Source organism: Papilio machaon, chromosome 5, assembly GCF_912999745.1.
Source record: "Papilio machaon chromosome 5, ilPapMach1.1, whole genome shotgun sequence".
Classification (NCBI taxonomy): Eukaryota; Metazoa; Arthropoda; class Insecta; order Lepidoptera; family Papilionidae; genus Papilio; species Papilio machaon.
In genome coordinates, this window is record NC_059990.1 from 2,535,816 (window position 1) to 2,554,563 (window position 18,748).

General features: G+C 36.6%; 1 protein-coding gene across 4 annotated transcripts in view; it reads left to right on the forward strand.

The window, feature by feature from the left end:
* Positions 1-1,866: 1,866 nt before the first annotated feature.
* Positions 1,867-18,748, forward strand: part of LOC106721625 (protein sprouty homolog 3) — a 32,310-nt gene continuing 15,428 nt past the window's right edge. The window contains exons 1-2 of one of the 4 annotated variants that reach the window (XM_014516618.2): positions 1,867-2,196; positions 17,061-17,092. The gene's annotated coding sequence lies outside the window, so the exon portion shown is untranslated. Of the gene's footprint in view, positions 2,197-16,344; positions 16,576-16,776; positions 16,976-17,060; positions 17,093-18,748 lie in introns of those variants that run through there. The other 3 variants (XM_014516636.2, XM_014516627.2, XM_045677908.1) reach the window with 3 other exon arrangements.

The following is an 18,748-nucleotide window of genomic DNA, read 5'->3' on the forward strand; positions in this document are numbered from 1 at the left end:
TGTTCATCGATAATGTACCATACCGGAAGTCAGTCTGGCCTCACACCATCCAGGTACGAAGACCAATCTACGCCCAGATGGAACGTTCACTGGGAGGAGCGAGATTTGTAGTCACCCGCTACTTTTCCTTGTGTTTTTCTTCTTAATTGACATGATTTAAAGATATTATTGAAATAAATTAAGTGATAAAAATCAACTTTAAATGGTAAATATTAAAATGAAAAATCAACTCGTGCACTATATTAAAATATGCATGTATAGAATCTTTTTAATTTAATTTCCTCGATACTTCTGGAATTGAGTCGCTGGTAACCATAGTAACGGTGTGTGCGTGGGCGAGGGGGTGTTGTTATTCAGGGTCTAGGTCACGCCCTGTCGGCCACAGCGCCTGCGCGAGCTTCCGACCTCCCTTAGCGAACTATCCCGGCTTAAATCCGGACCGACAGTTCCTCTTGGAAGTCATTTCTCGAGAACATTGCCTGTTAATTGATGATAAAAAATATAAAATATACAACGTTATACCTTTTAGTGAGTTTTAAGTGATTTTTTTATGATTGTGTTACTGTGGAGAGAAATAATCGTTGCAAGACTACTGGTAAGTATTTTTCTAGAATTTTTAAGTATTAATAACTAAACGTAATAAGTTTTAGATTAAAACTTTATGTATACGCTGTGTATTAAATTTTGAAATACATTTTACGTATAAATTATCAAAAAGAGTTTCGTCGCTAAATAAATTAACTAAAAAACAAAAATAAGTTAATTCCGGCGGAACTATTGTACCTACGCTAAGTAAAACACATAATGTACGATTCTATAGACAATTACGGTAACACAGAATTATAAAGAAAGCAAATTTTTTAAGATGATGTTATTACAAATCGAAATGGCTTAAGTTCAGATAACTTCAGATTTAATTTCATTAATGAGGCATAATGCAACGTACTGCAACGCTTCATCTTGTATTCTTAAGTTTCGGTGAGGGATTTAACTGTTAAGATTTTACGTAATTATTAAAAGAAATGATCAAGTGAACAAACCACAAAATAAAAAAATAATGTTTTTCTTAGACGAATAGACTATTATTTTATTTAATCTTACTAATATTATAAATGCGAATGTTTAGATGGATGGATGGATGGATGTTTGAAGGTATCTCTGGATCGGCTCAACGAGACTTGATGAAATTTGGCACATATGTATAACATAGTCTGGAAGAACACATAGGCTACTTATTAAGTGTTTTTTTAATTCCGCGATAGAGCCTAATCGTCGAGTAGAATCAGATAGATTAAATAAGTAGATACATATTATTTCCCTGTCTTGTTTTGTAATATTTTTAACAAATACATGTTTAATATTATATCTAATATATAAAATTCTCATGTCAGTTTTCGTTGCCATACTCCTCCGAAACGGCTTGACCGATTCTCATGAAATTTTGTGAGCATATTCAGTAGGTCTGAGAATCGGCCAACATCTATTTTTCATTTTGTTTTTTTTTTTTTTAACTGCGCGCGGACGGAGTCGCGGGCGACAGCTAGTATTTAATAAATAATTGATTAGCAGGTATGAGAAAGCGTTTGTAAAAGCTGATTATAATGTCACCAACCAACAGTTTACCTAAGCATCTAAAAATATTGGAATCTTTTTTATGTGTAACCATTGGTGCGCAATAGTTTATTTCCTACTACTCATCACCAATCATCATACTTATACAACAATAAAATTGAAATCCACAATTGATACTTAGAAAACAAAGTTTAATATTAGAGTCATGCCACTTGTGTTGTATATCAGAAATTACAACAACTGCATCAGCAGCATCATTAGTACGCATTATATAATCTTTATTGCGTGCTCCGGAGTCTCTGGCGAGGTATAGACAAGTCTATCCGTCAGTCTAGACGTCGGTACGAGGTTATAGTTTTCCCCCTATCGGCATCGCGGGAGTTTCAGTCGAAATTTTTGGGCCACGTGTGTCGTTCATTCATGCGTCCGAATGAATGAGGGGACGGGAGGAGGGGCGCTCTCTGAAACAGTCGACCGGCGAACGCCCGCGCGCAAGCTGCGCCGCGGAAGCGTCCGCGCACCGCGAATCTCATATCGCAACAGAACAATTTTACATCGGACAAGGAAACGGACTTCATTGCGCCTTGTCCCCACCGCCTCCGAGCGCCGTCGGATCAACACTGGGTGCGTTATTTATACACCAACCTCCGACCTTGTGCAAAATCACAACAAAAAATAATCGTTCCATCGTAATTATTTCGTAATTCGATCAGTTTTAATTGTATTACAATGTCGCGTTGTTCATTGATTAACCTCAGGCCTCAAAAGATTAGGATTTACTAGAATGTAATGTCTCTGATTACGTAGATTAAGATATGAAGTCTCCCTCAACGTCATTTTAACGGAGAATTGTGCGATAATATCATCGGATGACGGTTAAGGTTTCAAATTATGACATAAGACAATATTTAAGCAATGTATTAAACCGGCGTAAAGTAGGGATGTTACGGATTGAGATGTACCCAGTGCCGGCGTCAGAGTAGGGCACAGTTCGGCCACGGGTCTCCGAATTACACAGTCTCACATAACCCTGTTAAGTCTCTTCCCCCAAAGACAAGGAAGACAAAGAGAGCGCCGTAGTAATCTCACCCAGGGCGCTAGAAGAGCGTCACTGAACTAACCCATCTGCGTGAAAATTGGCAATTCGTATACAATACGTACTGATTTGTAAGTTGTGTTCGTTTTCATCAGGATTACAGATAAATAACGGGTTACATCTTCCTGTGTTAATTGCCGCTACAAAGTACAGTCGTTGGCAGAGTATGTAAAAAATATTAATAGTTATAGTTCTGGGAATGTACTGACAGTGACAAGAATTAAAAGTTGTCGCCGGGACGGCGAGCGGGGGCGCGGGCGCGGGTCGGGCTGCGGTTGAGTCCCGTTGCGGCGACACGGCGCGTGACTGCGGTGACCATGGATCGTGTTACACGAGGAATCAGTCATTTAAAGTGCTTTCAAGTAACATATCAGAATAAAAGTATGTTTTAATACACAATTCTGCATTATTACCATTTTTATATAATTTAAGAGACATGTAACTTAAAGGAAGTGATGGAATTGAAATAGGTACATTCAGAACTACAGCCATTTTCAAAGGCTGAATGCAGGTTGTGGAAGAGAGCTAAGTTATTTTTAGAAAATATCGACGCTCCCACCGAATAACCCTGTAATAGGAAAAATCAAATTTTTAGGAGAAGCAAAAAACCGTATTTCTTTAATAACTTCCTCAATAATTATTGTACAAAGCTAATTTTTATAGCTTCATTGTATTTAATTTTCATTTGTGTATTCCGGGCGTATTCTCTGCTATGAAGGAAAAATGATAATACCGGAAATAAAAAAAATCTTTTTCAATAATGACTTTTTATCTCCGTAATTAACATTAAGAAAAATATAAAAAAAATCACAACGTTTAATAGGACCTTTAGATGCCGAATTCGACGGAAAAGCAAGAACCCGGTACACATACTGATGAACATACTTTATAGTGGTTAAGCCTAGAGTGATAATAAAAAAGCTATGTCCTAAAATAATTAACAATGAAAATGGTAACTGCAGCGCCGACCATACTAATACGTAACTTGATACACATAACAGGAAGTGATTCTCGTCTTGCACCCACTATTTTTTTACCTACAAACGAATAAGACCTCTTTGTCGTGTGTGCATAAACTACAAAACACGTGCCAATGATGTTCGAAGTAAAAAAGCACTTCGAAGTACTATTCCACAGATAAGATAAACCACTCGCGACTACCACGAGCTTAGGAACGTTTTAAAAGAATTAAAGCCTTTATCAATGTCATGTTTCAAAACTTTTAAAAGCACAAACATCAGAATGGTAAAGCCGGATACCGATGGCGCCAGTTCCCTTTTTTGCTAAGATAACGCAATGCAACTAGCAGAAAAAAAAACAATGTTTTTTAAATGATGAAATACAAATTTAACAGATTTCTTTACAAATAAATAAGTAGCTTTTTTAATAAAAGCACATAATAATAGTCATATCGGAACAGCGGAAATTATTACACTACTAGCAGTAGCCTGCGACTTCGTCGCCGTAGAATTAAAAAAGTAGCGTATAATATGCCCGCATGCATCATCTACCTTTCCATCAAAATCCCGTAAAAAAAGACAAATAAAAAAAAATTGCTATTTCGTTATTCGCTATGCAAAAACAACATGTTGTGTACGAAATATTTTTTTTCCATGTTACTTAGGTAAAAATAATGGCGGAAAATCAGGTAATTTTCCGTCTAGAATTTTTTTAAATAAAACTGAAATATTTTCTTAATACTTTAATAGATATAACACTTTAGTGATAAATAGGTACACATTTTATTACGATCATTAATATTTTATTGATGTCACACTGCGAATAAACTTTTGCAGATTGAGTTGACGTTTTAAATTATTACTTGTCAGTGTTAGCGCATGTTAGTGATCGCATCAAGTTTACATAGTTTTTTACTACAAAAATGTCATTTCTAATTAAACAAGAACAGTTAAAACTATTGTCTCCGACTGTGATTAATTTAAAGTGTATATTCGCGAGGAGCGGTCGCTGCGACCCCGTGCAGATATATTTATCAATGAAAAAGATAAGGGGCCGCGTGCGGCGCAGGAAGTGCTCGCTGCACTCCGCGCCGCACCGTGATGCAACTCACCGCACCGCAATGCAACACGCCGCACTGCATGCTCTCATTCACCTTATACGACATACTTTGCGGTCGCAAAATATTCAACCCTAGCCATTTCTGATATGTCATTGTAGATACACTATCGAACGGAAACGCTGTCTCGAAATATTCTAACACAATACAAGATACGGACATAAATTGGTTTAAATAATTTGTAAGAAGAAAGACATTATTCGAACTATACTTGTAATAAAAATACAAGTGCAATGGAGATCTCTCTCGTAAGTTCTATAGCATAGTTCCCGGCTCCAGATGTAGTGTGGTGAGCATCGAGTCGATAGCAACATCGTATCACGTATGGAGCGAATGCCCTAGATTTGTAGGTACCAACTATCTAGGCTATTCATCTGCTGGTGGTGCCCGCGTCTAATAAATTAAACCGATAACTCACTAAATGAATGCACTCGAAATAGAATCAACAGAGTTCTTACACTAATCAATACTAATTTTAGTTAAAGTATTACGACCCAAGTCACGTTTTAGAATACACATGTTGGCTTTAATGTAGGTTTTTCCCTCGTTCGTTTTAAAATGTTAAATATTATATTTACCTACCACATATTATGTAACTCGATTTCTGAATGTAAAGCTTCATAACCTAATCTTTTCTTCTAAAAAAAGAAACAAAATATTTAGCGACAACGTGCACCCGTAATACGTAAATTATGCTATAGTGTGGACAAATATAAGTTCGCTGTGGTCAAGGTTACGTGAGTGTAATGGATGAGCTAGATTACATGCAGCTACAAATGTCATTACCTAAACAAATGAAGGTCCCGAATGTTGTAATAACTTTACAAAAAATATTAAATTGTATCGTTCTAGTTATGTTATATACTTCGATTTTATCGCCACTGAATACCATATTAGATGTTTAGTCCTTCTCGGCTGCCCACTGCTCAATTAGAGGCCGGTGAATTTTGATCATTTACAGAATATGAATAACGATTTGTTTACATTTAGGCTCCGTAGCTCCGGCCATTCGCCACAATGTAGGTGAGCCGGCCCACGCCGTATTTTAAATTCCATATCGGTATGGACAAATGACACAATTTTACCATTTTATTGCCGCTTACCAATGCACACCCCAATAGCCTTTGCTGCGACAAAACGGATATCTATTGAAAAAAAATGTATACACATGCATTGCAAAATTAAACTGTATAACTGTGTATTTGATAGTTATTAAATGAACGCGAAAAATAATTAACCTTTCTGTTCACAATTTTGTAATTAATTTTCGACAACAGTCTTTTTAAATAGACTTTACCTGTAACCGTTGAGGTAAGAGTTTGTAATAGTTACATAATTGTATAGTGGTGGACTTTCCACCTGCCCACGGTGTGCCCACCATACCATACCTGTGTGACAGGCGAGGCGAGGCGATGCATCGTTGTTGCGAAACCGCCAAGGCTGCACCGGAACGTAGGCCGGCTGGTATGCATCCCACGGACACAACTCTACATGTATATGCTTGTATTAAATAGCAAATATGATCTCTGTATTGCATAAATAATTCTGGTGTCCAACATTCCAGAACTTGTGTAGTTTTCGAACAATTTCCTTATTCCACTACTATTTTGCAGGTGTAACTGTCTTCAAATACGATGTGAAATCCTTTTATAGTGTAGTCACTTAGTTTGATTTTTAGTTTACCATCAACAACATAAACAGTAGTAGTAACTTATTCTACAGCTGTATTTGCTTGCAGTGTTCTCTTTCGGCCTTATTGAGCTGTTCCCAATATAACAATCAAGATGTAAATATGTAACTAGGTACGTTTGGAGATTCTACGTTCTATTCTATCTATATATAGAGGAAACCCATATGGCTGATCGTATAATATTTATTTATAGATTACTAACTTAACGCTTGACATCTCATTACTTTGAAATTAATAGGATTGCTTGTGCAACTGTCGGGCGCTGGTGGGCGGCACATTATCTGTATAGGCAAACATTTAGTACATTCAGTAGGTGTGGGACCGCGCTGTGCTGGGACCCATCACGTGGGAGCGCCCCCGCCGCTAATTCCACCTAATATAACATATAAAAGCTACAGCAATCGAATTTGCCCACTTCACAACGATTATGAAATTAAATCACATCTCTCTTACCTACTGAACCTTTTCATTCGAAAATAAAACCGCCAAGGTCGAAACAACGCCATCTATTGACAAGAACAATAGAAATTCAAATGTTTGTCCGTTAAAACTTTTATCATTAATTTTACTGTAATTTTACATTATAAATGCGAATATTTGGATGTATGTATGGATGGATGGTTGGATGTTTATTTGAAGGTATCTCCATAACGGCTGCATGGATCTCGCATAGGCATAAATGTAGAATATAATATGGTAGAACACATAGACTACTAATTAAGTTGTTTTGATTCCGCGCGGACGGAGTTGCGGGCGACGATTATTAAACCTTCAACGAAATTATAACAAGAATAATATTATATCGGTTATTTTTTCTAAAAAAATTAAGTAGAATGATTTGTTAAGTGTCCTTAAACATAGATGGCGCTTAAACTATTTCTCCATCCTAAGGTTTCTATCCATTTCGTATAACAAAAACCCTATCTAAATGAAAAATAAAACTATTTATTTAGTCTGCATATACAACTCGGTAGTAGCAAAAGTAAATTTATTAAACATACCTTGAATATATTATTTCAGTTAACATTTTTACGTAACTTTTTACTTACAAACTCTAGAAGACGTCTGTATGTATGACATCTATAAATGTAGTGTTTTATAGACCTTGTAAAGAAACTGGTTAATGTTATTAACGTAGTTAATGTTGTGGGAATCGATAACCTTTTTAATAACGATTTATATCAAGTAGAACATTATTATTATTATCACTTATTTTATGATTTTTACCTACAAGTGAGCTAACAACAGCCCTATAGGTGAATCAAGGATCGTGTTGTAAAGAGTTCCAATATTTCGGAGTGGCTGCAGGGTCGACGACCGCTTGGTCGTTGGTGCGTCGCTGCGCTGCCGCGCTGCGTGCTATTTCGATGCGGCGGACGCGACCGAGCACGGCCGAGTTGTGACGAGCGCGCGTAAACAAACCGAACGAACTGTTGTCATTCATTAATTCATTCATAAACCGATCATATTGTATTTGACAAATTGACACAAACATTATCTATCAGCAAGTAATACAGGGAAACTGTATTTATACGATAATATGTATAGCGGCATTGATGAAATACACTTGCTTTAGTTTTTCATCATGTCATTTCAAATAGCAAACTAAATTTTGCGTAAGCTTAATGTTCCAAATCACGAATATGAATTAAACCTTAGACTGATACAAATAATTACTTCATTTAAAAATTTATGTTTCCTATAAAGATTTTAATAATTTTTAATTGAGGTTACATCCTCACATACTTTATTAATGAAAGTTATTCTCCCATTAGCCGGTATGTAGGTTCGAGTCCGGCGCGCGGTATGAAGACTGTCGCATTATCGCGGTTGATTTACGCCGTCGCAATATCCGCTAGGCTTTTACAACGCTTCCTTCATTATTTAATTTCCTCCGCACCTCGTTACTAGATATTAATTGAACAGTTTTATGTCCGTTATTAGATTACACTCATATAAACCTACTGTGTAATCTTTCATTTCTCTACTAAGATAGATAAATAACCATAAAATAATAATCTTATTATTAATAAGTTACATTATTCAGAAATCACGAAAAATACATAAAAACTTACAACTTTGTGGGGTAGCCAGAGAACATATAAACTTATTTTATAGTGATTTTTTCTTTATTTATAGGTGTCATGGATAACTTCCGTCTATTTAAAATTCTTTACGACTACTGTTTGCCTTGATTCCTAGTTCATAGTCAATATATCTCTGTAAAGTTTGGTAAAATCCAGTATAGACATAGTAAAATAAATCAATTATAGCGAGTCTTAGGCTGTGGTAAGTGACTTTTGCATTTATAATTAGTATACTTTAGTATTGTATTGGCAAGTGGCAACCCTAACAGTTGGCACATCTGTAGCGCATATTCGTGCGTGCGTGTTCGCAGGGCATGTGGCCGGGCGCGCTGTTGCCGCTTTTTGTAACACTTTTTTTTAATGGCGGGAAAAAAGCTGACTTACATGTGGACTATTATTTAAATATCCGGCATGAGGGACATCGGTCAACGACAAAATTTTAACTTTTATAAGTTTGCAATAGACAATGCCAGATTTTATTTACCTCCAAAAAGACAAAGCCTTAAGTTAGCAATAATAGGTTTAATTTTTACTAAGGGTTTAGTTTAGATTTAACGACAAGTCTACACTAAGGCTTTACTTACTAATCATTTAACTACTTTTTGACAGTTACCCATTTGACACATTTGATGTCTTCTTTCGTTAAAAAATCATTGTTAGTCTGTGCTGCCAGTTGACATCGTATAAGTAATTAAAGAGGAAAACACAATAAAGTCCGTATATGATGAATCCGGGTGGGACATGTTGGCATGCGGTGTGCAAAGCATACCGAACGATCCCTTACATAGATTAACATATCGAGAATAACGATTAGATTCAACCACTCTATCTGCGCTTGCATCTAATTTAGATAGAAACAAACAATGACAATTCTTTTCTGATCTACCTATACATTTTTTTTTAACTAGAAAAAGCTAATACGTAAAAATAGTGGTACCTAAATAGATATATGGATCAGGCGAAACGCGCATAACCTACAAAATATTATGTTTAATATACGTCGTTATTCTATGTAATCCATGTCTTTCGCTTTATTAATTCTTTATATTTATCCTATCCCATAATACATGAAAACTTTTTACATTTTAAACAATCTATAAAATAAATATTAGTAAATATTGAAAATGCCAATATTATTATCAGATCATAAAATTTAAAGTAGCAAATACCCTTAAATCGTCCTCAGTAACTTATTTGACATTGCTCTCATCGTTTACATCGAACTGAAGAAAAAAAACCATTTAGGTTTTTTTCAACCAAGTTTCCGTTTGACGATTCGAGAGTTCCGCGTACAGCGTGGCCTTGGTGAATGTTGACCGAACGTTATTTTTTATTTCGTTGCCGCGTAGACACAGATAACATAATATTGTGTCATGTTATCGACGTTGTGTGTACCATCGACAAAAATATAAGGTTTTGGCGGGAAATCATTCAGTAAGATCATAAATTTTTTAATTCCTCTTGTTTGTTAATAAATTAATGAGAATTTACGATGGCGGAATGCTTTAAATTTAGCTAGGAATCTAAAATAGGAACTGCAATAAATATTTATATAATTAATACAAGGCACCTCTGGTCCGTGTAATAAAGTTATTTGCTAGAATACTGTCAGTGGTTAAGACTTGCTGCGTTTATTAAAATTATACCATTAGTTAAAGTAAACCTTATTCCCATTGCATACCGTCTAATTTCACTTATCGTTCGTGTAGGTAGTAACAATATGCAAGATATGTGTACTTAACCAATTTGCGTTGCCGTGTTTGTTTACCGAGTTATCTGATAATATCAGAATTATGTTTATTGGACCTCATAGAGATCGAACAGCAATTATTGTGTCCCCCTACCATGAAATTTATGGGTATGCGATGGGAACGATAACACCTAAATGGACGCGTCTTCCGAGCGCCTATCTTAGTGACAAATGTTTGGATTCATTCGCATAGTAAAAGGCGAGAAGTTTGTGTTACTGATCTCCGGTAGCGGTGGCCGAGTTGTCAATATTGTGTAGGTATGTTATTTTCTTGTCGATAAAAATAAGCGCTTGTCTTAATCAAAACCGATTTTTTTTTTAATTTTAAAAACCAAAATAGGTACCCGAGTGACTGGCTCTAATGGATGAAATAGCGCCATCTATTGGGCATTTTAAAACAAAGACATTTAAAGTCACCAACAAACTGCTAGTCAATTTGGCGAGATATCGAAGGGTGTTTCTGTTGGTCCGATCGAATCCATACAATCGATCGGCCCAATGGGAAAAAAAATCTCATTGGGGCGATAGATCGGTAGACCGATAGGTAGAACGGGAAATACCCAAATCGTTTACTTATGTGTGTGTAAAAGTAAAAAAATAGTGTAAGCAGAAATAAAAAATAATTATAATAAATTCCTACGGTTGCCAGTCTTCCAGTAGTCCTGCGGGAGCCTCACGTTGTTGGGCGCCAACTTATTTATAATCCCTTTGAGCCGCCGCTCCTTTGCCACCGCTTTCAATAACCGTTTACTTAATCTTTCAAACTTTCTGACGTATATAATTCACCCGCGCAGGCGGTACATCCTTCTGCCCTTTGAACAGCTTAACCCCATTCTTTTTCCATAAACAAAGATGTAACTGTTTGCTTTTGTTTTAAATAGTTACTTTTTCATGGAATGAAAAACTGATTAGTAGTTTTTGAGTTATCTTTTTGAATCTGTAGGGATTGTAGGTATCTTAGTGTTTCGAAGAAATATCATACATCTATTTAACATTTTTCGCTTCTCTAGGGAAGGCTGCTTCCCCCTTTGCTGACGCCCATGCCACTTGAGGACTAACAGCTCTGATTGTCTGTTGTTTTCTTTACATAGCATTGCATTAAATAGCATGAAGGTATACATGAAATCATGCTATGCAATACTGTAATACGAAAAACACAGAACCCAAATCCAGAGAGAAACCTTGGAGATGACCCCGATACCAAAAAATAGGTAGTACCTATTATAATAGTTTCCATTTTTTTTAATTCTCACTAAATTTAACAAGGAAGTAATGTTCGGAGCCACGATATCTATACCTCGACAAAGTGACACGTCGATAAAGTGTAGGAAAACAAACTGTGGCCAACTCTCGCACTTGACGAGTAGATAGTTTTTTTTTTTCATCTTTTGGACTCAGCTGTTCATACAAATTGTGTTTACGCTATGGGAACTCTGTGACCTTTAGCGATAAACAAAGAGACGGTTGATTTCAACTGAATTATTATTAATATGCAAGTACTCGTATTTGTTGCGAGATAGAGTTTTGTTTCTTCAGCAAGAATATCAATAGATAACATGATAGGAAAATAGGATAAGACGTTACTTTAAAACAAGAGTTCTTGTTCATACTTTGAAGAGAGAGACTTTGTGGGTGTCTGACTTCGTCTTTACCTCGAATCAAGTTTTCTCTTTGATTTAGTTGTGTTCATTGATGATACCCGTTAACTAGTGATGCAACGGATGTCTGTTTCCGTTTCCGCAAGTGCGGAAGTTCCGCGTGCTTTTCAACATCCGTTTCTGCTTCTGTTTCCGCAACTTTTATAACGGAGATAAAACGGAACTTTACGACGGCTGAGAGATCCAAATGCGCGGCGCGAGACGCGCAGTCCGTGCGCGGCCTTTCGGCACTTGTCGCATTTGTTTGTTTACGTACTATTTTGTGAATTTAAGCGCGTAATATTTTCTGCTGCTGTTTGAAACAATCAGTTTCTCTTGCTGGAGTGAACTGTCTAGTTGTTGTCCATATAAAATTTGACAACTGGCAAAATGTGACTATTTCATACTTACGAGTTATTAAATGTACTTTTGAATAAGTGATAACCATGTAATATATCATCATCATTATTATCATCAGCTCACTATGCATCCCCACTGAGGGGATCAGAGCCTACCCCAAATTAGGGGTGACTAGGCCATAGTCAACCACGCTGGCCCAGAGCGGGTTGACTTCACACATATCATTGAATTTTTTCTCAGATATGTGCAGGCAGCATCACAACGTTTTCCTTCACCGTAAGAACATCGGATAAATGTACATATTATGAAAATCGAAAATCGAAAACACATTGCGGGACATGGCGGGATTCGAACCCAGGCCCTGCAGATTGCAAGTCAAGTGCCACGAGCCACCGACGCCTAATAATTATATATTTTTCTATTCTAGATTTGGTGTATTTGATACTTAACACATTCACTGTTTACAAAATTAAAAAAAATGTAACAGCTGGGAGCCAAAACATTTTATGATGAATTTTTATTTAGTATCTGAGAATGTTGAACATATAGATAAATTAATAATGTTATTATAATTATTTCAATTAAAAAAAACTCATTTTTTGCGTTTGAGCGCTAGGGATCATCATCACACATATACACATATACACACACATACAGGACATACATATATTTAAAAAATATACATACATAACACAAAGTTCAGCCTTAGCTTCATGTGATACAAGATAATATATTTATGTTTGCCTCCGTACGAACGTGATACTAATCACTACAACACTGTAAGAATGAAACTAATACTCTTTTTCGTTAGTTGACTATATTGCCAGAGTGGCCACACAAAGCAACATGGACTCGCTTCAAACGCCAACGGCTTACTGGCTACTACAAAGTGAACGGGCTCCTCGCTCGGATCCGTGGGGAAGGCGCTGCTACTAATAGCTCTGCCCACTCGGATCCGAGTGGTCAGCAGTGAATGTATTAATAAAGAAATATATTTGTCGTTTGTCAACACGAGTGGTTTGGCGAACATTAATTTGTAAATAGTGTAATTTTGTTTCCTGAAAATAAATTAAAAAAAAACGCGTATTTTAACTTATTGCAGTGCAGTAAAAATACATACATTGAAGGCTAAAGGACACCGATACCCAATGCCTTAATAAATTAAAACGAATACAAACTGTTTATACCCAAAAAAATATTTTTGTAAATATGTTTTTTATTATTATTTACACTTCTGTTTCCGCATCCGTTTCCGTTTCCGTTTCTGCTAAAATTTATTTTTGACATCTGTTTCCGTTTCTGGTTCCGGTAAGACACTTCCGTTGCATCACTACCGTTAACAATAAAACAAATCTAATGTTAAGGATTGTAAACTAATATAACTGTTTCAACATCCAATAAATTTACTCATCAAACTGTTTATAAAGGTCTTGTGTCTCGATATAGATTAATAATAAATAGTACGGCAACCCTGAGCGACTTTAAAATTAGCAACGCGCTGTGGAATTGATAGGCGCGTAGCGGCGCGGGCGGAAGTCTCCTCTAAAATAACAATCTGCCCACTAGCAGAGCTAACCGGCCACTTACAGCGCGACTCCGTACTGCCATTGCCACTGGCCATTGCGAATCTGAATCTGAGCGCAGTGATTTGAGAATTAAAAAAATTACGTTCTTTTTTCAAATTTAAATGCAATTACGTTCGGATTTAACTTAAAAATAATTTAAAAATAAACTTAAAAATAATTTGAAAAGCAAGGTTAATTTAAAAGAACAATAAAAACATCTTTTTTAATACCGAATGAAAAATATCTACTCACGTAACTTATGTCGAAGACATATTTCTTAGCTCATAGCTCATGACTTATTTCATAGCTCTAAAACGAAGGTTTTAGTCGTATTCTTGATATTTAAAGCTTATTAATATACAAGCTAAGGGTCGTTATTTTGAATTAGTTCTTGATGCTTGAAAAAGCAATACCATAAATCTAACAATATGGCAAAAATAGTGTACATACATTTATGTTATTATTCGTATAGATTATAATATATTATAGAGTTATATGTTTTTGTCTGTGGTGTAATATTCTCGATGGTCCGGGTGGGCGTAGAGAATGTGGATATTTCTGGCCATTATCGCTCGCCCACGGCCCACGGGCCCGCTATCGGCAGAAAAATGTTACAAAAATACAACGTCGCAATTCTGTGCCGGTCTTCATCGGGGTCAACTGCTCCACTGACATTGGTCACTATTCTTCCATCGAACTCCGAATTCTTACTTAGAATCATCAAACTTTCTCAAACTATTGAATCCCTATTGTGAAAATATTTGAGGTATTAATTACAGATATAGGGCAAGGGCTAAGGGCAGTGTATAAATCGTTTAACTGACTCTTTTCAGCAAAAGGATTAAAAACGAGATAAAATAAATAATCATAAAAAATTATTATACTGTAATCTATATCTTCTATCCCAAAAAAAAAACCTTCAGAAGTGTATAGTCAAATTCTGCGGCGAAGTCATTCATTATTTATGGATTTTTTAGGAATGTTTTAGTGCTTAAATTGATTATACAAATATCTTCTGTCTGTCTTTAAGCCTGTGATTACTGCTTCATAAAAGTAAAAATCGCATTTTTATTTCTTTTATTGTACACGTTATCTTCATTACTAATCAATGTTCCTGAGACATAGTCTTAATTGAATATATGTGTTCCGAGGAGACGCATTCTTTCCACCATTTCCGGTGGTTGTTTACAAAAAAACATGCACATATAGAAATATATATATATGTACACAATTCGAAGTTGGCGTCCGAACCGGCCACGGCCGGCCGAGATAGTTGGTGCGATTAAAAATCGTTACAACTTCCGTTCGGCTCCGAGACTCGGAGCGAGCCACAGATAAAAAAAGATAAATAAGAAAAATAACATAAACATCGATACGGCAGAAAGGCGCTACTTGTTTTTTCACTGGAGCTTGAGGCTTGAGGCCATCGGGGCGCTTGTGTTGTGCTGGTGTATAATACTCGTTTATAATGCCTGTACACACCGGTTTACAGCTGACCACGATCACAAACTATTTTCATCTTTAGCGTAACGTTTTACGTATTATTTTACATTGAAAGTTGTTTTAGAGTCACATCACAAAATGAAAACGCATTTACGTCAACATAATTATTTGAGTATGGTACTTATGTAATTATTCCTATTTAAAATTAGGATTTAGGTGTTTTAGTATTAACACAAACTTTGTTGGATTTATAGTTGTATTGCCAATGTTTTCGGGCCGCATTGGACTGAGTCTCCGTCGCAAGCAGAAAATTCATCTTAGTGTGTCTCCAACATCTTTGAAAATATGCAAATATCATTTACAACGTTTTATATCTTATCGGCAGTCTTCTTGTAAATAAGTTTAATTCGACCGTTTATAAAATTGCATTTCCAGAGAATTTTATTTCTTTGTTGGCACGCATTAATTCAAGATACAAATGAAAAATCGAATTAATAAAACTATAAAGATCCCCTTATTTACATTTTAAAACATTCAATCCTAACGAAACGGTCGGCGTAATGACCACTAATTCCCAATTCCCAAAAACGATAATGCCGGCCGCCGCGGAGCGAATTAACATCACATGATGTCACATATCCGCCTGCATCGACTATATATCGAATCGGTTTAGGTGTTTTAGTTGGATGCGAGCGCCGATAGAAGATATCGGATTAATAAAAGATGTCGTCGACGAGAGCGGTTTGAACGAGCGGCAATTTCACGAGTGCGCCGTGATAATTAGACGGCGGGCGTGCGTGTGTGCGGGCAGTGGTCGGAGGCGCGGGACGCGGCGGGAGGGGCGCAGGCGCGGCAGGCCGCTGGTAACTATGCGGCGTAACTCCGGTAGCGGAGCAACAGGTCCGCGGGGCGGAGGGCGGAGAACCGCGGTGCGGCGGGGGCAGGGACGTGCGGTAGGAAGCGGCGTGGCGACGCGGCGCACACAGCGACGCCGCGGCAGTGTGCGCCATCCGGTCCGGTGCGCGCGCGCAGCCGCTGCGCCGCGCGCGTGTAGTGGTGCCCGCACCCGCCGCCGTCCGCCGACCGCCGAGCCGATCGATCAATGAGCTCGACATCGGCCGGGCCGCGCCGCCTGCCGCCTGCATGCAACTCATTGATTAACGCTATGAACGTGGAATTGTTTATTCATTCATGATGAATATTTTTATATCAAATGAATGTTATTTTATGTTGTACGTATATATTATATATCCTATGAGTCGACCTTCTTAAATCAGACATGTTACGTTGTATCGAAGGTGAGTTGAATCGAAAAAATCTACTCATCCTAAGGAAAGGAAAGAATTTTAAATTACTATATATTGCAAGTATATAACTTATGCATAGAATATTTAAGTTTTCGGGCGAGCTGTGCTATTTATTGGTAACTAAAACGAGTTCTAATCGACCGCATCGGACACTGCGTTCAGCAGATATCAAAACATTAGTCATACGATAAATATACCTACTTCCGTACTTACGATGCAGATGCTGCCTGGATATGTGTTACGTAATGCCATCCGCTCTACTATACCTACTGCACACCTTTGTATAGTATAACACGTGTAACAAAATTATTAAAATTAGGATTCAGATAGTATTCAAAATTATGACCTTGAAGTACTTTATTTCACAAAATTGTTTCAAGTTTAATACAAGGTAACGATATTTTTTTTATTTCTTTAAGGTCGACTGTCATTAGACATTTCGTATGTTGATTTTTTAAATATTGTTTTGTTTTTAGGTACGGTTGCAAGGAAACGACACACAATGTAGGTGAGTAATCTGAAACTTGAACGGAAATTATACTATTACTATGTACAACTCCTGTGGCTATAACAAGGAAAGTCCAATTACAAGAAGCACGTCTGTAAATAAGATTTTGTTTTGGCGGTTGAGAATTTGTGTGACGTCACATCAGTGGAATACAGATTATCGAAATACTTGCTGACATTATGGGTGGAATTTTTTAAATGGTATTTATTTGATAAAACTTATGTCATTTATTCATATGACGTCAATTAAGCTAATATGACGTCACAAGACACTAAGATTTGTAACGTTAAATTCTTACTAGTGAAAAGCCGTAATAGCTTATAGTTTCCTTAATTTAATTTTTAACCTGGAATTCGTCTTTATCAAATTCCTTCTTGCAGCACTTTATTTTTTTCCACTATAGTCGGAAAGTCAAAACCTTTGACATGAAAGTTTTTGTCGCATCCCGCATTGTGGCGGGGCGGTCGTGTGTCGAACATTCCGGAGCGGTTGACACAGAAGTGATTAGAAAATTCCTAACGTCTGACGTGTCCAGGACGCAGCGACAATGTTCACTCAAAAAAGCAAAAGTAGCAGTGACAGAGAGTGGAACACCGCTTGCTGCCGTAGGCCAATGACATCACTTTCCACCATCAACACACCACAATAGATTCATCCAATATTCTGCTCTACAGCGGCGATATAAGACACATTTTATGGTATACGAAAATCCCATATAACATGTACGTGCGTTCTTCGCACCTGTAATCCCTCATGTGGGATCGGAGCCATCAAACATCCACGGAAGTTGTACTGCTGTTAAATTATATACTATGCAAACGAATTTATTCATGGTCGATGTATTTGACTGGTTTTACAATACGGTTGGAAACAAAATAATCGAACTGACCGTTTAACTGAAAATTAAGTTACTGAGAATTTAGAATGGCTTAATCGGATCTAAAAACTTTATTTTATTGAAGTGATTTTTATGTAAAATTTCTAACGTATAAATATAATATTGAAACCGGTTGTTATCTATAATTATATAGGTAATTCTCGTCGTTATCCCGAGATCATTTTTAATGCGGCTTCCGATCGATTCTGCGAGAGAACAATCTTCGGATCAGTTCCCACAGTCGAGTTTCTAACGGATTCCGAGAAACGTTGGCGATTTGTACTGAACTATCTTATTAGCTTCAATATAGTGAAATGTTGCCTCTGAACAGGTTAATTTGATATCTTTCACGGGAAATTAGATGAAATCTCAACTCATTTTGAAATAACTATTGCTTAAGTTATTTTTTTTTTCAAAATGAATCCGATTGAATTTTACAAATGAATCATTGAATCATCATTTCTTTTTATTTTATTTCTATGGTTTTCATTTTATGTTATTTCCCTTTATTAAAATATGAGATAATATTTAGACAGCTTCGTTATACAAATGTGTATGTGGAAATAACCACAAACTAGTTGTTTTATAGTGAAACAAGCAAATATTACAATACAAGTTGACCTTTGTTCACTACATATTGGTGCTTTTTTGATGGCAATATATGTATTGTTTCTTAATTCTTACGAAAGATTGCTTAATTCTAAACTCAAGCTATCTTCGACAGCCGGGGTTTCTCTACTGGTAACAACTGGCAATCAGTTACCACTGCGGTGACAAAG